The sequence below is a fragment of the Alligator mississippiensis genome, chromosome 8 (assembly GCF_030867095.1).
Source record: "Alligator mississippiensis isolate rAllMis1 chromosome 8, rAllMis1, whole genome shotgun sequence".
Classification (NCBI taxonomy): domain Eukaryota; kingdom Metazoa; phylum Chordata; order Crocodylia; family Alligatoridae; genus Alligator; species Alligator mississippiensis.
In genome coordinates, this window is record NC_081831.1 from 39,974,023 (window position 1) to 39,991,553 (window position 17,531).

A 17,531-nucleotide genomic window follows, 5' to 3' on the forward strand; every position below is an offset into this window, starting at 1 on the left:
CAGAGCAAACAGTTTGGCCCTGGAAGCTGAAGGGAAAGGAGCTCTATGGGGAGCTGCCTGCTGCTGATGGACTGTGAGCATGCTATGCCTGGAGACAGAAAGTGAAGGGGGTGGGGGCTAGTGGCAGATGAAGGCCCAAGGCTGGGGAGCAGTTTTCAGTATACAGCCTGGGATGTGGGGGGAGGCAAAGGTTTAGTTATAGCCAGAGTGCTTATATTTTTGGTTTGAGTTGTGACCAGGGGTTTTGGGTGGGACTAGAAAGGGGTGGCTTGGAGGTCCCATTAGTGTCTGAGGGGCCTGTGACTGCCTTGAGCTCTGCCAGGGATCAAGCTCAAGGTACATACAGGGGCCAGGGAGCCCAGAGTTTCTCTGGAGGGGCAGAAACAGGTCTAGATAGCCCACAGCTTAGAGGGGTGAGAACAAGGACCAGGGAGCCCACAGCCTGAGAAGATATCATCGCGCAACTTATGGCAAAGCTATTTGAGGACTCATGGCACTTGGGAGGAGTCCTAGAAGACTGGAAGAGGGCCAAATGTGGTACCTATTTTCAAGAAAGGGAGAGAGGAGGACCCAGGGGAAGTACAGGCCAGTCAGTTTGACCGCAATCCGTGGTAAAATCCTGGAAAAAATTATCAAAGAATCCATTATAGATAGGCTAGCAGAAGGCAGGATTCTAAAGGACAGCCAACATGGCTTTGTTGCAGGCAGGTCATGCCTGACCAACCACATGTCCATCTACAATCATAGGTAACTCGCCACCTGGATAAGGGAAATGACGTTGATGTCACATACTTGGACTTCAGAAAGGTCTTTGACTTGGTTTCTCATGATGTCTTCTTGGTAAAATTGGGAAAATGCTGCCTTGACTACTTTACAGTTTGGTGGCTAGGTAACTGGCTCTGAGGTAGGACCCAGAGAGTATTAATAGACAGAACTTAGTCTACATGGTGAAAAGTGACCAGTGGTGTCCCTCAGGTTTCAGTGCTTGAACCAGTGCTTTTCAACACGTTCATCAATGTTTTCACAGATTCACAGATTATGAGGCTGGAAGGGACCTCGGAAGATCATCGAGTCCAGCCCCCAACTGGGGTCAGGTGACCCCAGCAAGGTGACTGTCCAGTCTCCTCTTGAAGATTTCCAGTGTAGGTGATTGCACCACCTCTGGAGGGAGATTATTCCACAGTCTGGACACTCTAGCTATGAAGAAGTTTTTCCTAATGTTGAGCCTGAAACGGTCTTCTAGAAGTTTGTGAGCATTACTCCTGATTTTCCCCAAGGGTGCCCTGGTGAACGGTTGTTCACCGAGCCATTGATTTATGTCCCTGGTGTAGTGGTAAGCTGCTACCAAGTTCCCTCTCAGCCTTCTCTTTTTCAGGCTGAAGAGTCCCAGGTCCCTCAGCCTTTCCTTGTATGGCTAGCTGTGCAAGTCTCTGATCGTATGGACGGCCCTTCTCTGGACTCTCTCGAGCTTTATCATGCCCATTAAAGTGCGGGGCCCAGAATTGGACACCGTACTCCAGCTGCGGTCTCACCAAAGCTGAGTAGAGTGGAAGAATCACTTCCTTGGTTTTGCTGGAGATGCATTGATTGATGCATGCCAGAGTATTATTTGCCCTGCTGGCTACAGCGTCGTACTGCCATCTCATGTTCATACTGTGGTCTATTATTACCCCCAGGTCCCTTTCATTCGTAGTGCTGGTCAGATTGGCATTGCAAAGCCTGTAGGTGTGTAGGGGATTGTTTGTCCCCAGGTGGAGCACTTTACATTTCTTGACGTTGAATTTCATCTGGTTCCAATCCACCCAACTTGCCAGGCTGTCTAGATCCGCCTGTATCTACAGCCTATCTTCAAATGTGACCATGCTTCCCCATAACTTGGTGTCGTCTGTGAACTCGGCCATTGAGCTCATCACCCCTGTATCCAAATCATTGATAAAGATGTTGAAAAGCACTGGACCAAGCACCGACCCCTGAAGAAGGCACTCCTTCCCCATTCTTCAGGAATTTTTCTCCTAAGATTTTGCTGAGGAAAGTGATAGCCACCTTTGTCCAGCTCAGAGTTACTCAGGATGCACACCAAGATAAGGGCTTCTATTTCTACTTCCCATCTCTCCATATCTCTCAGCCTTTACCAGTGCCTGGCACTGATGTCAACCTGCTGCAGACATCTAGGATTGCATATTCAGAGGTAAATGAACATCTTGGGTCACACAACAGACATCCTTGTTCTTTCCAAGCCTCCACTGAGCCCAACCTGGAATCTGAGCACACAAAAGCTTACCTGCCCCAGGATAGGTTCTAGACCAGGGGTGGGCAAAATACAGCCCGTGGACTGGCTTTGGCCCACCAGGCCATTCTATCCAGCCTGTGGGACCTCTACAAAATTTAGAAAATATTTATCTGCTCTTGGCTGCCAGTCAAAGATGACAGGAGCCAGGGGCAGTAGGACCCAGGGGAAGCCCCAGCAGGAACGCAGCAGCCCAGCCGCGCTCACCCCCAGCTATTTCCCTGCCTTCCTGGCCCAACACTTCTAGCACCAGGTGGCTCCAAGCTACATGGCTGGACCGCGGGAGCACGGGTCTGCACCGGTACCTCAGGGTGTGTGTATGTGTCTGTGTGTTCATAGGGTGAATGCCACACACACCCCCCACCATACACATACACCCATACCCCACCTCGCATTACCATACACACAGACCCCCACACCCACATCCCCTCACACACCCCAGTTACCCCCCCACACACAGCCCCCCACAAACCCCATACCCACACACCCCACATATTCACACCCACATGCTCCCTCACCCCACACACCCACAGCCCCCCACAATATACAGGAATAAGACTTCATTTTAAGCTATTATGTACAATCACCTTTATGTACACTACACAAACGCATGTAAACCAGAACAAAAATATTTTTTGAAATCAAATTAATGAATGTTTTAGATGTTTGCTTTTTAGAATATAATTTGGTATTTTCCTGGTTCCAAGATGGCAAATCCCCTCACTGAAAGGAGTACTTCTTGGGGTAAGGGCAGGGGCTTCTGGTGGCAAAGGTCAGGGGTTAGGGGGCGGGACTTCTAGTTGCAAGATGATGACCAGGGAGCAGGTAACCTGTCAAAGGGCAGGGATACCCATGTGGCCTTTGACAGCTTGCCAAAACTGGGTAAGTGGTCCTCCACCCAAAATAATTGCCTGCCCCTATTCAAAACTAATTTCATCCCTAGGGAGGTCAGATAAGATGCAGCTACAGGGATGCTGATATTCCTTTTGATGTCCCTCAGTTCTCCATCACAGTCTTGCTATACCTGTAGGATCTCCTCCACTGAAAACCCAATTCTCTCCTCCTGGCAGTGGGGATGTCAGCTGATGTCCTTCTCCAAGGTAAGAAACCATGAACTTTTTTACGATGAAGTAAAATAAAGTGATGAATCTTGATCTGTGCAAGAGGTAGGACTAGGTGGCCTTTGAGATCCCTTTCAGCCCTGTGATGCTAAGATAGTAAATACAGAAGATCCTCAATCCTGGCTACTCCAAAATCTCTTACTCCTAAGGGCTTCTCTCAAATATTGGATGATCTCCTTCACCTGAAGCAAGCAGGCCTCATTTATTTTGTCAGTGAGAGTTCACCTGGCTGCCATGTTACCTGTCACTCACCTATCCAAATATATATAGCATTCTCACACCTTATAGTTGCCAAGGGTTCATCCATGTTTATCCATATCCATCAAGTCGTCACATTCTGCCATCAGGATAGTCCAGTCTGATTTGCAGGACCACTGTCTGAATACGTGAAGGACTTGTCCCTTCATCACCTGTCTCTCAGCTCTTTGATCTTGGTGGCTGTCAGCTCAGCTAATACAACTGAAGCCCTTATGGCTCAGCAGCTGTACAGTGCCTCACAACGATAAGAAGTTGGTCATGACATCACAAATTCCTGTCCTGAGCATCTTCTGACCTCAGACTGTACAATTCAAACAACCTGCCCATTTCTTTGTCAAGCTCTATTGCCAGCTGTTGGCCAGTGATAGCAAATGAATTTCGATGCTGATAAATGCAAAGTAATGCATAGCAGAGTGAACATTTGAACTAACCATACTTCTTACAGGATTCTAAATGAACTGTGTGATCTCGGGGACAGGTCTGGATATCACTGTGAACTTCTCAATGGAACCCCCAAATTATACTATCTATGCCTACTGCCAGATTTTGGTACCTTTCTCTTGGGCAGCTGGGGCTAGCCATAGTCAGAATCAGGAATAAGGCTTAATCCAGCTTCCAGTTGGCTAGGGCTCCTCTTGGACTCTCCTTTTTCAGGCCTGGGAATGGCTAATATGTCACATAAGTAGGATCCATATGGGCAGAACTTGCAGAAGAGTGAATTATTATTTTCCTATAAGGATTATGGCTCTAAGACATTTGGCTGTGTGCATCCTGACTTACCCTCTTTTTCTGGTACTTGAGTCCAGGATATGCAAGCTGCCTACGCAGGGCCAGCAGACACTGTGGACAAAGTGTTACAAACCTAAATGCACAAGGCATACACACAGTGACAAGGATCCAAAGAGTCAGATATTCATGGTAACTGTGAGCCATAGGATTAGTACCAAGTTCTTTCCATCCCACATACTGACTTGTGGGTCCTATATGGAAGGTGAGAAAACATGCACCTGAGCACTTGTAGGAGACTGGTAATTATTTTTTCCTTGTCTCTCCATTACAGTAGAACTTCTCTGCCCAGGCTGACCTAAGCCAAAAAGCAAAGGACAGAAAAAATGTAGTTTGTCTCTGTCAGACCCTAAAAGTAACAACTGGATTGTAGCAGCTGTAGCTCCAGAGCCAGCATCAGCAAGAACCCCAAGCTAGGGCTTCATAGGCTCCTCTAATGCTGGATGGTGAACTTGGATACCTCAGACTGTGTGGAGACCTGCAGCCTTTAGGATGAAAGCAGCATTTTAATCTTCTAGCAGCACCATAGCTTAGCAAACAGGAAAAGGGGAACTTTATCTGCTCTTGAATGGCAACACAGTATTTGGGAACCAGTACAAGCTGGGATATGTCATGAAAATCAAGCCTTGTTAGAACCTCACTGGTATAATGATAGAAGTTATAATTTAGAGACAGTCCTTCACTTAGACTCCAGAAGTTGGGAATTGGGAGACGTTCCTTCAGCTAGGGTAGTTAGACAGACAGATAAAGGGTTTGTAGTGGCTGCCTACTGCTCCATAATAAAGTTTAGGTCTTCTCATTCATGTATGCCTATGTTTATTGAACCCAGCGATCATCACCAATGGTTTTAGAAGTGGTGAATGAGACAGAACCTGAAGGAATTTGAGATTCTAATGGAATAAGAAGTTGGAATCTGAGAGCAAGTGGAGCAACACTGCTGTGTGGAAGGACAAGGACCACTATTGTAAATGATCTTCCTGCACGGTTATATCCTAAGGACAGTTGGTTATGGAAGTATTGCAACCTCCACCTGATGCTCTACTGTCAGAAAATATATCAGAGAACTGGAGGGTGTTCAGACAAAGTTTGAGTGTTACCTAGCAGCCACAAGGGCAGAAGAGAAAAATGACAAAGCAAAATCCTCAGTTTTCTTGCATACTGTGGGGCAAGAAGCCCTGGCTCTTTATAACACCTTTACCTTTGTGAGAGGCCAAAATAGGCAATGGAGTATAATACTGTCCACTGCATGCCAAAAAAGAAAGACTCTTGAAAGATACTGATTTTTATGTACAAACACACAAGAGAACAAAATATAGATCACTTTTTACTGAATTTAAGAGAATGAATGAGAACTGTGCTTTTGGGAACGTGACAGAATCTCTGATTAGAGACAGATTTTTTGTGGCATTGCACAAGACAGACTACTGCATGAAAGAGATTTGTATCTAGAAAAAGATTATCCTAATATGCAGGGCAGCAGAAATTGTGAAGGTCTAGGCTGCAGTGCTGAATGCATCAAAAGAGGTCATACATGTAATGTGCATGAATGAATATGACCAAAAAAAGCCACTTCACAGGGTGAAATTTTCCATTGGCAAGAATGCTAAGGGGGAGAGAGCAACCAAGTAGATGTTCACCAAGTGCGGAAGGCAAGATGGCCCTAAACATGGTGTTGCATTTGGAAAGCTCTCCTTTAACTGTAACAAGAGAAACCATTTTGCCAGGTGTTGCAGATCCCAGAAAAAATATTTTAAGTGCATATAGCTGAGAGCTTACAACGATCATTTTATATAGATCTGGTAGAACCAAGCACAATTAATGAGAGGGACTGGCTTTCACCAGTGAAAGTGCAAGGAACAATCATAGGCAGACAAGGTTCTTTGGGTAAATGTGGTTCTTTGATTAGACCAACTAAATAGTTGGAAAAATTGTTCTTTGCAAGCTTTTGGGTACAAACACCCTTCTTTGTATCCAACACCTTGGAAAGAATTTTTCCAACTATTTAGTTGGTCTAATAAAATATCTCACATTTACTCAAAGAACCTTGTCTGCCTATGTCTTTAGACCAATGGTGTCCAACCTTTTAAAGTTGGAGATCACCTTTGGAATTTAAAAGGAACCCAAGATCTATCCACCCTGCCCAACAGATAAGTCTTTGAGGAGGGAAGCAGGGAGGGGAAAGGGCTGAAGTGGGGAGGCGCAGATTGAGGCCCCAGCCCTAGCCCCACTCCCTCTCTCACCACTGGGGCCTTGATCTGCCCCCTCCCCAACCGGTGGTGAGGTAGGGAGTGAGGCAGGGATAGGGGCAAGCCCTGCACAGCTGGAGCGGGGCAGGGTGGGGGATGGAGCTGTGAGCGGCTTGTCCAGGGGGTACGGGGAGGGGGGAACAGGCAGCCCGGGAGGGCAAGGTGAGTACGTGCCCCCAGATCTGCATGTGGGGTGGGCTGTGGCCAGAGTGGTGCTGTGCCCTTCCCAGCAGAAGTGTTTGGTCATGCTGTGCTTGGGCCAGGTGGTGGTGGTGCTGGCAGCAGGGGTTGGGGGGCTACCATGAATTTTGGAGTGGCTGTAGGCCTCCCCTCCCCCATGGCACCTCTCCCAGCACCGTTACCACTGCCCAGCCCAAGTGGAGTGCAACCAAACATCCCCATTGGAAAAAAGTGCGGCACCATCCCGCCCCCAGCCCACCCTGCTCCACCCTGCGTGCAGATCTGGGTGCACCCCCCTTCTCCCCCATGGCCTCCAAGGCTGCATGCTCCCCTCTCCCTGCACTTCCCAGATGAGCCGCTTGCAGCTCCATCCCCTGCCCCACCCCAGTTGTGCAGGGCTTGCCCCTGCCCTTGCTCCACACCCTGCCTCACAGCTGCTGCAGCTGCCCATACTGCCCTATGTTTGGGGGTGGCACATATCCCCCGATCTGTGCGCGGCAGATGCATGTGGCATCGGGTCGTTCCCAGGTCAGCTGCAGTAGGGCTCAGGGTGCAAAGCCCAGCCTGCAATGGCAGTCGCTCTACAAATGGGGGGACACGTGCCCCCTGGGGCCTCTGCTGGGTTGCACATAGAGGCGAGAGCTCCTCTCCACCCCCCCCCCGACGAGCCGCCCAAGCTTGATCCTCCCACCGCCTAGCTGGGGCCCTACTCACCTTACGGGCCTCTACTGTACTCTGTCCCTCACCGCGGGAGCCTCAATCTGGCTCCTGCCCCTTCCTTTCCTGTACCAGCTGATCTGCTGGGCTGGGGAGGGCACGTGCACGCATGCACACACACGCTCAGCCCCCCCTAGCCCAGGATCGACTTCAAGAGGCTCCAGGATTGATCGGTCAATCCTGATTGACTGGGTTGGTGACCACTGCTTTAGACCAACACAGCTACAACCAACACTCCAGGAACAATCATTTCATTTAAATCGGACATGGAAGCTCAGGTTATTATTTTACCAGATCATGAATCTAGAGAATGTAAATTGAGACCAAAAGTGAGTCCAACAAATAACAAAATAACTGAGAGTTTAAAACAAAGCACACAAACTCCCATTTACTAAAGCAGGCAGGGAGGTGACAACAATTTTGGGTTTCTCAGCTTATGAAAAAATGATTATAGTTACGTGTGTGTTTGCAGTGCAAGACACAACATTCATGCCTCCTAATGAACCTCCTGGTTGTCATGGCCCAAATCTGGATAGTTTTCTTAGGATGAAACCAACTATTCCAGAGTACAAGAAGCAATCATGTTCCTATGGGAATAAATGTATCTATGGACACAAACACAAATACCATCATGCAGAAAGAGGAAAAATGCCTCAGCGGTCTGTAGCTAATGTACTTGGTGCTATGTGTAGAAGTGCAGCTGCCAAAAGTGCAAGTCAGTCAGATACTAGTATAAGGACTCAAGTCTATCAAAACTTGGAAGAAAAGCTTTCCACCAAAAGCAAATTGGAAACTGGATCTGATACTGTGTTTGTCTGGGAACAAAATGAAACCTAACTAACAGAGAATTGCTCAAAGAGCTGCAGAAAAGGGGAAATAGGGAAGTGAGTAGTAAAGACTCATTTCAGTGATGTACTAATAACCTCTCCTCTGTAGATGGGTGTTAAACAATTTATGTGTTAATTGATTTTTTTAAATTATTGTTCAGTGGGAAGATGTAATGGTAGAAGTTATAGTTTAGAGACACTCCCTTATTTAGAAGACTACAGAAGCTGGGAGTTGGGAGATGGCCCTCAGTCAGGGTAGAGAGAGACAGAGGTTACCTACTGCTCCACAATAAAGTTTAGTTCTCATTCCTGTATACCTGTGTTTATTGAACTTGGTGATCATTACAGCTAGTATCTTTGAAGCTGGGTAAAGTACCTTTCTATAGAAATGCTGGATGGAGTATGTGGAGACAGATCTCACCACCTTCCTGACATGAATGCCAGCTCTAAAGCAGGGATGGGCAGCCTCTGTGGCACACAGCAGATTGGGGAAGGAGCAGGCAGCACAGTGGGGGATAGGACAGGGAGCAGAAAGCTGAGCGTCAGATTTGGTGGGGAGCAGAAAACAGAGCAGCAGATTTCCTTGTTCTCCGTAGTCAGGGAACATAAAATACAGTAGGAGATCAGGCAGGGGAAGGGGATTGGATTGGCACTCAGGAGGGTGTGAGGCTTAGGTCGGGACACACCTCTCAAGAAATTTGCCTCCCCGTTACTCTAAAGCATTTCATAGTCCTTTCACAGGGATTTAAGAAGTTCACCTGCTTTTGAGAAGGCTTCTTAGGTCACATGGCTCTAATTCTTTCTGCCAGCCTCTAAAAAGCCCTCCTTTATTCCTTGTCTTGTTCATTTGCTGTTATGTGTTATGTTTTTTAAATGTTGTAACTTTGTGTGCCTACCCAGGCACCGTGTTTACTTTTAGTTTGGTCCCTGGTCAGAACATTAGTTACCATAGATTCATAGATTGTAAGGCTGGAAGGAACCTCAGAAGATCATAGAGTCCAGCCCCCTGCACCAGGCAGGAAAGACCCCAGCAAGGTGACTGTCCAGTCTCCTCTTGAAGATTTCCAGGGTAGGCGATTGCATCACCTCTGGAGGGAGCTTATTCCATGGTCAGGATAGTCTTTCCTAATGTTGAGCCTGAAACGGTCTTCCAGGAGTTTATGTCCATTACTCCTGGCTTTCCCCAAGGGTGCCCTGTTGAACAGTTGTTCTCTGAGCCCTTGATGTATTCCCTTGATGTAGTGGTAAGCTGCTACCAAGTCCCTTCTCAGACTTCTTTTTTACGGACTGAAGAGTCCCAGGTCCCTCAGCCTTTCCTTGTATGGCTTGCCGGGCAAGTCTCTTATCATACGGGTGGCCTTCTCTCAAACCTTACCACATCTTTGTTAAAGTGTGGCATCCAGAACTGGGCACAGTACTCCAGTTGGGGTTTTGCCAATGCAGTCCTCCAATTGGGGTCACTTCCTTGGTTTTGCTGGAGATGCATCCGTTGATGCATGCCAGAATATTATTTGTCCTGCTGGCTACAGCGTTGCACTGCCGGCTCATATTCATACTGTGGTCTATTGTTACCCCCAGGTCCCTTTCATTCGTGGTTCTAGTCAGTTTGGTGCTGCCAAGTATGTAGGTGTGTAGGGGGTTGTTCATCCCCAGGGGGAGCACTTTACATCTCTCAATGTTGAACTTCATCTGGTTCTGACTCACCCAACTTGACAGCCTGTCCAGATCTGCCTGTATCTGTGACCTACCTTCAAGTGTGACCACGCTTCCCCATAACTTGGTGTTATCCACAGACTTGGCCAGTGAGCTCTTCACCCGAACATCCAAATCATTGATGAAGAAGTTGAAAAGTACTGGACCAAGCACCGACCCCTGCGGGACACCACTTCCCGCTTTTTGCCAGGATGACACATATTCGTTCATTAGGACTCTCTGGGTCCTACCCCATAGCCAGGTTCATTCCCACCTAACTGTCTTGCAGTTAAGCCCACAATCCTCCAATATTCTCACAAGAACCTCATGGGATACCAGATCAAAGGCTTTTTGGAAGTCAAGGTATACAATGTCAACCTCCTCTCTCATCCAGGTGGCGAGTTGCCTGATTGTAAAAGGAGATGAGGTTGGTAAGACAGGACCTGCCCGCAACAAAGCCATGCTGGCTGTCATTCAGAATCCCACCTTCTGGAAGCCTATTGCACATAGACTCCTTAATGAATTTTTCCAGGACTTTCCCTGGGATAGAAATTAGGCTAATTGGCCTATAGTTACCCAGGTCCTCCCTTTTCCCCTTTTTGAAGATGGGCACAATATTGGCCATCTTTCAGTCCTCAGGGACCTCTCTGGAGTGCCACAAATTTTGGAAGAGTTTTGCCAGGGGCTCTGTGATGACTTTGGGCAGCTCCTTCAGCACTCTTAGATGGAGTTCATCTGATCCTGCTGACTTATGTATGTCTAATTTCTTTAACTGATCACATACCAGTTCTACAGCAATAGTAGGAAGGCAGTCATTCCTGCCCTGTTCCTTCTGTACCCTATCTGGCATGATTTTTCCCTTGGCCTGGTGAAATACTGAAGCAAAGTAGTAATTCAGGAGTTCAGTTTTCTCCTGAGTGCTGGTAACCAGCTGTCCTGACTTCTTGAGCACTGGCCCCACACTTCTATTTGTTTTCCTCCTATGCACCTAAAGAAGGACTTCTTGTTCTTGATTCCTGTTGCTAATCTAAGCTCAATTGCCACCTTAGCCTTTCTAATTTTTTCCCTACAAGCACGGGCCATTGTTGTATAGTTCTCCTTGAGGCCTGTCCCTGCTTCCATTGTTTGTATGCCTCTTTCTTCTTTCTTAGGAGGACCATGATCTCCGCGTTTAGCCAAGAGGGCTTCCCAGCCCTTCTGGTACCTTTCCTCCACATAGGAATGGACTTCCTTTGTGCTTCCAGGATCATGTCCTTAAGGAACGACCACTCTTCATACACTCCTTTTGCCTTCAGTCCCTGGTCCCACAGCGCTACCCCTCCTAAGTGACCTGAGCTTGCTGAAATTTGCATTTTTGAAGTCCAAGTCTTCAACCCTGCTATCAGATTTGCCTGTCTTGCAACAGACAGTGAACATGATGGTTTCATGGTTACTGTTGCCTGGGCTACCCTCTGTATTTAAGTCGGTCACCAGGTCATCTCCTTTGGCCAGGACCAAGTCTAGGCGAGCATTGCGTCTGGGTGGCCCATGCACCTCCTGAGCCAGGAAGAGCTCTTTGATGCAGGTCAGGAAGGAATGCAACCGGTCCAACTTGGCTGAGTGTTCCTTCCAAGAGATGTCCAGATAATTGGAGTCGCCCATGATGACCATGTCCCATGCACGTGGGACCTCTGCCAGTTCTCAGGTGAACTGTAGCTCAAGTTCCTCACCCTGGTTTGGTGGCCTGTAATATACACCTACAGATAGGTCCCTCTCTCCATGCCCCCTCCAGCTTGACCTCTCCCTCCCCTCCCAAGAAGATTTGGCCCAAGATATGTGAATCTGTCTCCTGTCCCTCTCCTGGTGAAAAAGAGTCAGGAGTCAGTGTTGCCCTTTCTGGCTGAGATAACCAAACTCATTCAAGGGGAAGAGTTTTCTCACACCTACTCCACTAACAGTAAAGCAGTCCATCTTGGCTTCATCAGGGGTCCTAGTTTCAGGAAATGTACTGAAATTATATAACTCCTTCCTAGAGAGATATACCCCTTCTACAAGACACATCATTAAGATAATCTCGTCTCACTCCAGGTCTGATTAGCATTTATGTGTAGCCATAAGGAGGACTGATGAGAACATAGGCTTACGTGCCAGCAAAATGCAGAGGATACACAACTCTTATCTCTCTTTTATAACGTATGACCATAAATGTTGCCTAGAAGTTCTGCAGCCTCCTAATGCAACCTGCTTACTCTGCAACCAACATGTTTCATCTTTAGAAGAACTAGCAGCCACATTACCATCTCCTCTGGCTGAAGGTGTATGCCCACAATTGGTGAAGTCAGTCCACAGTTTTGAAGTACTTTAGATTCCTTGCTTCTGCAGAGTTCAAATAGAAGGACCTAAATGTAACTCATCCTACCTTCTATGGCTAACTTAAAGGATCCTGCCCCACCCTGGCATACAGTGACCCAGTCTCATAAATACACATGCTTCTTACCTTCCAACTAGAAAGCAGGAATGCAAATAAACTTAGACTGAAAGGCATCAGCTGTCAGGAAAGTAGCTCACCTGGAGTGCTGTACAGCATCTCCTAAGCAACACAGTTTGTTCCACCTTCCAATGTCAATTCTGGCTTTTCATAGAATAGCATGTCATACTCTAGGTCCTGGTGCGTTTTGCCAAGGTGCTCAACAGCTTGACCTAAGCAGGCTGCTAAGGTTATCTAGCAGATCCTATTAAGGTTTAGGCTGAACACGGTAGTTACAGTTCTGGTCCTCAGGCCACAAGGAGCTTTTCACTGCTAAGGGAAGTCTTATCTGTACCTGGGACAGCAGTATCTCTGAGGCTGGTCCCAGACTCCAGAATGAACTCCTGCTATAAACTGCATGACCTACATCTCCAGGGATGAGTCATGTTCCCTCCACCTACCTCAAAAATAACAGTACAAGACACAGGTATGAATGTTTGTTTTAAAATTAAAAACACATTAAATCCACAGGCAATTTTCCCCTGAAGAAAGGAAGAGAAGAAGGAGGTGACCTCATATGACTGATACTGGCTCCATCTCTTGGGGTACTGCTGGAAGATGTGCAGACACGATGATGAGAATGGTATAAGAATGTGTGTAGAATAAACAAGACTAGGACTCTTCCACATGTCCTGCAAATAAATTTCCTAATTCAGAATTATTGTGGCAGGGATTCCTTTTTTCAAGATCTTTGTGCTCAATCTGGAGAAAACTGGCTGTCATAGAACATTTCAGTATCTTCTCCCTGGAATAAGCCTGTTCTAGATTATTGTGTTGTGTCCTCAACAGGGAATTCCCTGCTCAAGAGCACTGTCTTTATTGGGGCATGCTTAGATCTGCTTCATGTCTTGTCCTAATGCTGACCAGTTCTCCCTGCTAGATTGCTGGTAGCAAACGTGCTTGCAGGGACAGCATTAGGTGCTGTCTGACAAGTCAGGTTTCTGTCTGAGACTCTTGAGGGGAACAGGAGCTCCTGTAATTAGAGTGAAGAAAAACAACCCCTCCCCCATTATATAAGTCTCATCTTGTATGTGGTAACCCCCCAGAGAGAAGAGGATCTATTAATGAACATGCCTTCCTCTAGACGCACAAGCACAGAGCATCCCCTGAGAGTGCTGCAATCGGCTGCAGTTCGCTCTTACTGGCCTACTTTCCAAGCTACGTCAAAACCAGGTTTACAGAGCAGAGGAGTCTCAGTAAAGAAGACTAGAAATACTCCTCATACCAGCAGAGAGCATGCTCTAATCCTAGGCTCGGTGCTTACACAGCAGGCACCAAGCTAGAGCTGTTCGGCAGTTACCCTGGCCAGCCTATAATCCAGGCTAGGAGAAAGGTGCTGTGTGAAGTTAGTGGGAGCATTACAATGGTAAATCTGTCACATCTGACTGGTCACAAGTAACCACGAGCTCAGGGTAGGGCTCCAAGCTCAATGTGAAGATGAGATTGATTTGGCTACCAGCAGAGCTAAGAAGATTGGCTGTTTGGAGGTGCTCTAAAACAAGATCTGAAATTCACTGAGAGCACAAAACCCATTGCAGCCTGAGTGGCACTTGTTCTGTATTTTACTCTGCTTTTTGTTGGGGGGTGAATGGCAACATATTTAGTGCTGGAATTTCCTCCCAGTACTGTAAGCAGTGTAGCCACGTCTTTGGCATGAGAACTGGCAGGAGATTTCAGTTGGATGCAGAAGCTGCCCGGTGGAATTGTTCTGTAGTGTCAGGCAGGATAGACCAGATGATCATAATGGTCTCTTCTGACCTTAACAGCTATGAAACTTGAAGTCTGAAGTGCAAAAAAAAAGCAAAAATTACAAGGCCTCTGGCAGGACACAGAGTGTCCTGTCTCTGTGAAGGGGCCTCTACTTTGAGAAGGAGTAAGAGTAAGGGAGTGGGCGGAGGCATATAAAGCCAGTCAGGTGCCTAGTGACCTGCCTTCATTCCTGGGTGGAATGGAGAGACAGAGTATTCACACTGACAAAAGGAAACCCTCGTCTGTCTTCTTTTACAAAGACTATATAAATACCTTGTGCAATATGCTGCAGTAGGCTGTTATTGAAGCAAATGCTTTGGTGAGACTGAGAAGCTCAAGCAGGTATGTGAATTTCCAAGCAAAACCAGAGCTGGAAAAGCCTGCCTGGACTGCAGGGAGGGACAAGGGTTGGAGGAGCATTTCCACAGGGTCCAGTGGGCTCGCTAAAAGGTACCCACAAAGATCTTTAGGCTAGAAGGTACCTGCAGAGGGGTTATGTGGATACACAAGAAGCAAGTCTGCTCTCTGAACTCCTTAACTCCACTCTGGCTACATCTATATGAGATGCTTATTGTGCAGTTGTTCCTGCATATTCATGTTCCACTGAATGGCTTTTTGGTGACACTGACTGCACAGTAGCTCGTCAATACTACGCAGTAACGTCATGTCACGCTTCCTGTCACGTGACATTTCTGCGCAGTAGTCACGAGTTACTGCACAGTCAGTGTCTCATGTAGATGCACCCTCTTGTTTGGGAATTTCTGGTTTCTGGTCAGTACCAAGGGGTTGGACTCAGATTGGTATATATGGGTTGGAGACTGTGAACCCTTTCATGTGAACTCCAGCCAGTGCATGAGAAGGGGGCCCAGGAGTGGTGGGACTTTTTCCAGGTGGAGCATGGAGAGAATGGGTGGGAATGAAGAGGCTTTTAGACTCATGGCAGTTTTTATCATTAGACTATTTAAGCAATTAAGGGGTCCACCTAGGCAAATTACTACCTTTCCTAATCCACAGTCTATGCCTGCCCTGGTGCCCCATACACCTAACTAAGCTATGTTCATTTCAGTGTAGCCCTACATGTCAGTACTTTCTGACTGAAAATCCGTTACATGATCTTCATCCCCTCTCTCCATGCCCTGATGATCTCCCATATTCCCACCATATGTCCTTTCTTCATGTGTCTCCGTCCATGTCCCTCCCAGTCCTGTCTCCCATACTTGCTCCTGGATTCCTGCTCCAGTCTCCTAGCCTTTCATGCCCCTCCAGCTCTGGCTCAGCTAAGCAGCTGCAGCAGTGCAGTCTAGAGGCAGTAGCAGGTGAAGTCATATCTGCAAACCTTCAGATCATAGTGTGTTCAGTCTAGTTCAAAGTAGGGTTCCCAGACTCTGGAATTACACTTTTTTGGTCCTGAAGATCAATTGTTAGAAAAACTGTGTATAGTGGTAAATTAAAGATGTGTACCTGGACTACACTATGACACTATGGGATGGAAGGGTTTGAAGCATCGCTAAAGAAAGAGAAAAAAGTGTGGGATGCTCTTTTGCCTCCTCTGCAGCCCCAGGGCTGTTATAGCCCTTTTGACTACCACACTGTGAGAGCCCCAGGAAGAGCGGGGTAGGAGCTAGACCAACTCTGCCTCCGCCTAGGGTGGGGCCTAACTGAAATTAGTTCCCTTCCTCACAAGAGCTCCCAAGGCAGTCCAGAAGGAGTTGAGAATCAGCAGCCAGTTACAGGCCCCCTTTCTCAGTCTTAGCAAAAGTTCTAGCTCAGGGATCTGCAGCATCTAGCAGTAGCTATCTGTATCCCACCCACCAGCATGGGACAGCGAGGACCCATGTGCATCTGTGTAAGATGTTAGGAGCTAACTAGGCTGGTTCCACACTTGGTAGGGACAGCCTTAAGCTGAGACAACCCCCTTCCCTGGCCATTCCCTTGCTACCTCTCTATCCCAGCTCCTCATCTCTGTAGGGCTGTACCCTCACATCAGTCCCCTGGCCCCTATTCTCAACAGTGACGCCATCACTTCTTTTCCTTAACCCTTCTATCTACAAAGTGACCATTTTACTCACACCCCTGGTCCATCTCGAGGAGGTAAATCTCTTTGTGTACCCTTGTCTCCCAGATCTTCTTTCCCCTTCTTTGCCTCATCTCTACAACATAGTGTTCCCCTTGCACCCATCTCCTAAACACTTTCCTTGCAAGGTGTTCCCCTTTCCCTATCTGCTCACTAGGACAACCAACCATTCCCCTCCATTGGACTCTCTCCTCAGCAAGGCAACCCCTTGATTCCTTCCTCACTCCTTCTCCATTGGAGGGGAGCCCATTCTTTCTCTCTGCTCCAATGCCTCTCCTGATAACCCTGTTCCATCCTCCAGGTCCTCTACTGAGTAGAGATAGCCACTCTGGCCCCTTCCTGATTCCCTACTAGGGTGACCCCTTTAGTCTTCTCCCCAGTCCTTCAACTCATCAGGGCAACTACTTTTCTCTCTTTCACTGGACCTTCTCCTCAGCATGGTCAAAAAAATCCATCCCAGGACAACCTTTAATCCAAGTACTTTGGCAATTTTATGAGACTTATGAGGTACAAAAGACCACCAGTAATAATGGATGCCTTTGAAATGTCTGATTTTTTTCCTACAACGTTTTGAGAAAACTGGGCCCAGGGCTGAAACATGGCTCATGGTGTCTCCTGTGCATCCATTCTGCATTTAGGCAGCATGATGACTGAGAACTGATTTTACAGTGAGGAGCAGGCTTCACTTTCAATTTGGAGCATCTACTGTTGCTCTGTGAAAAAGTACAGGAGCATTTAGAGGATCTCTCAGTAATAATCATAGAATCACAGAAAATTAGGGTTGGAAGGGACCTCAGGAGCTCATCTAGTGCAACCCGCTGCTCAAAGCAGGACCAGCCCCAACTAGATCATCCTAGCCAGGGCTTTGTCAAGCCAGACCTTAAAAACCTCCAAGGATGGAAATTACACCACCTCTCTACGTAACCTGTTCCAGTGCTTCATCACCCCCCTAGTGAGAGTGTTTTTCCTAATATCCAACCTAAACTTCCCTTGCTGCAACTTGAGACCATTGTTCCTTGTTGTGTCATCTGCCACCACCGAGAACAGTCTAGCTCCATCCTCTTTGGAACCACCCTTCAGGTAGGTGA